This window comes from Condylura cristata, unplaced genomic scaffold (genome assembly GCF_000260355.1).
Source record: "Condylura cristata isolate star-nosed mole 26May11 unplaced genomic scaffold, ConCri1.0 scaffold00002, whole genome shotgun sequence".
NCBI classification, from domain to species: Eukaryota; Metazoa; Chordata; class Mammalia; order Eulipotyphla; family Talpidae; genus Condylura; species Condylura cristata.
The window spans coordinates 56,120,460-56,123,560 of NW_004567103.1; the positions used below are offsets into that span (position 1 = coordinate 56,120,460).

General features: G+C 39.3%; 1 protein-coding gene across 3 annotated transcripts in view; it reads left to right on the forward strand.

Moving 5' to 3' along the window:
• ACVR1C (activin A receptor, type IC) overlaps positions 1-3,101 on the forward strand; it is a 65,354-nt gene that overhangs the window by 43,204 nt on the left and 19,049 nt on the right. The window lies entirely within an intron of this gene.

Genomic DNA, 3,101 nt, shown 5'->3' on the forward strand with positions numbered 1-3,101 from the left:
CCCCTGTACCTCTGGCCTGTACCCCATTTCTGTATGCACAAATAATCTTTAAGGAAAAAAAGAGAGAGAGACAGTCAGGGGCAGAACAGACCAACTGAAGAAGTACACTGCTGTGGGGAGCAGCGGGCAGGTTAGGAGAGGTCTGCTGTGCTATGTGGGTCACCTCCAGGGCAGGTGGGGATCAAACTCATGCTGAAGTGGCTTTAGCTTCTTAGTGCTGTGCTTTAATCCACTGTGTCACCAGGAAAGGCCCCAACCCAGAAAATGTTTTTATGTGTGTTGTTCCTATCTGTTATACAGTCATGAAACCAGGAAAAATGAGACATTGCATGCAGTCGGTGACAGACTGAGCACTGGAATGGCACATCAGTGGCTCATGATTTAATTAAAAGGCAGAAAGAATTCTCATGTTTCTCTGTCAGTATATTCAGTCCAATCTCTAGTTTAGAAAATATTCTACTTTTCTTCAGTATTTGAAATCATGTTGATCAAAAGTGACTTCTTTGACATGACAATTCTTGTTCTGCAAAGGGAAACCCATTTGCTACTCGCTATAGGATCTAACTGAATTAACTTCTAACTAGATTATTCCTGATTTTTAAGGATCACTGCAAAGAAATAGTAGCTAAGACTGTAGGGGTGAGGTACAGGGGATGTTTGCAATCAGTAAACCCAGAATTATCTGTATTAGACATATAAGATCAGTGATGTGACTTAGTTCTGAGATCTGTTTACTTCATGAGCGTGTAATTTCACAAATATAAGTAAGTACAGTTACATATTCTTTTATTTAGACTGATTAATCATGAATGTGTTCTTCATAATGATGATTTGTTTTTTAAAGATTTATTTATTTATGCATACAGAACTGGGGTAGAGGCCAGAGGTGCAGGGACATGAGAGGCTTCACCAGAGACAGAGTAGGAAACAGAACAAGCAGATCAATGAAGTGCACCGCTGAGGGGAGCAGTGGGCCAGTCAGGAGAGGTCTGCTGTGCCATGTGGATCACCTCTGGGGTAGGCGGGGATCAAACTCATGTGGAAGTGGCTTTAGCTTTTTAGTGCTGTGCTTTAACCCACTGCACCACCAGGGAGGGCCCTGATTTTTTTTTTTTTTTAAAACAACCAACATCAACTTCTCACAGTTCTGGAGCCTGGAAGTCTGATGCCACTATGAAGTCAAGATGCCAGTATGAGGTCTGGATGCCAGTAGGGTTGGATCCTGGAGAGTGTTCTTCCTGGCTTACTTGTGACCTCTCTGTGTGTTCATCTGATCCTGTCTTCCATTCAGTTATCAACCCACAGCATTCTTGCCCTGACATGTTCCAGTCCATGGAAACTCTGCTCTCTGGGGTCACTAAAAACATCCTTGTATCAGATCCAGTGGACATGTCCTACATTGCTTCTGAACACTTACCTCATTATCTGACTCCCAGAAATTTTCTCCTGCCTTGCAGGACACCTCATCCTTCTGGCTGTAGTGGTGATAGTGAAGGTGGGGGCAATTTGAGTTCCTCTTACTGTTCAGGTTCTTCCAGGCTTTTGTATGCCTGGGAGAAACCTAGTAAAAGTAACTAAGTCCATGATGGTTTTTTTCTTATCTTTGACCTCTCTTGCTCTTATGTATTCTCTATATTTTTATTCGCAAAGTTGCTTGGAATTGTTTCTTAAATGGTGAAGTATACCTGAGGAGATTTTAAATTCCACAAGGATGTGGATTGTACCCCACTTCTCTGGCACCCCCCCAGAATTGTTCTCAATGTAATATTACACAAGCCAACCCATCAGTTTTTAATTCAATTTAGTAAAGACACAAAGCACCAATTAGAAGTGTCATTTTCATTATCATCAAGCAAGAGTCTGAAACTAAGATACCTATGTTTATGGATGCTATGAAATTTCAGGTTAAAGAAGATTCAGCATGAAGACTTGGGAGATTTCTCATTGCTTAGTCTGTTACCCTGTTTTTGACAAAAGAAATTATTCCTATTGAGCTAATTAAAGAAATAGCTTTGAATAGCTGAGAGGTAAATTATTGTCTCTTCTGTTTTGACTGCACATATTACTTCAACATTTTCCCCCCAGAACCTATGAACTAAACAATGGTCTTTAATGGTAGTTATAGGCCCATGCAGGGTAGGTACATGGGCAGACTGTCACCACAATCATTCAAGTACTCCTTGTGACATTTCTTCCACCTGCCAGAGCAGAAATAGACCAATCAGAAAATATCTCAAGCAACACTTTCTGGTTAGTTTATTACCTGAAATCCATTCAAAACTACCAGCTAGAGAAAGAAATGCCTTCCTTTTTTGGAGGAGTAGAGAAGCAGCTGATGACTCGATATTGACACATTAATGGATTCAATCTTGCAAAAAATCTTGAAAAAGCCCTTTAATAAAATGAAAAGTAGTAATTTTAATTCCAACTTAGCCTGTGATTTACTAAGGGGTATTTGGACTCTCAATTTCTAGAGCTTTTGCTACAGCAACTTTGGGAAAGGGACACTAATCTTGAAAAGTGTTGCAAAAAGGAAATATCAGTTCATTAATTTGAAGGTTACATAACTATCATACACATTAACATTTTTTAAAATATATTTTCAGTAAAGAAAGAGATCACAGGGGAAGTTGAAGCATTTAAACTGGTTCTGACTTTTATTTGGAAAATGACCACTACTGACTTTCACCACCACCAATTACACTAAGGCCTCTGGGAACAGTTACAAAATTCACAATTTCTAAAAATTTCCTTGCCACATTACCTTCTTCCTTTTCTTTTGCTTTTTTTTTGGGGGGGGGAGGGGGAGGAGTCTTGTCTTACCTTCTTCTAGTCTTGTGCCTTTCATATGATTGCTCCAGAATCCTGCACCTCATTTGAGTCATTATTCTTTTCTTCCTGACTTGTTAATATTTCCTTTCCCTGCATCATTGTGGTTTATGTATTGTAGCACTTAGGCCCGAGAGATATTTATGAATGGGCCCTTACCACTCTGGGCTGGTACTTTTATTTTTTAATTTCTGAATGTTGTTACTTTTTTTCTTATACATTCTTAATTTTTGGATAATATATGATTTTTTTTTCCCTCAGGTGTGGTCACT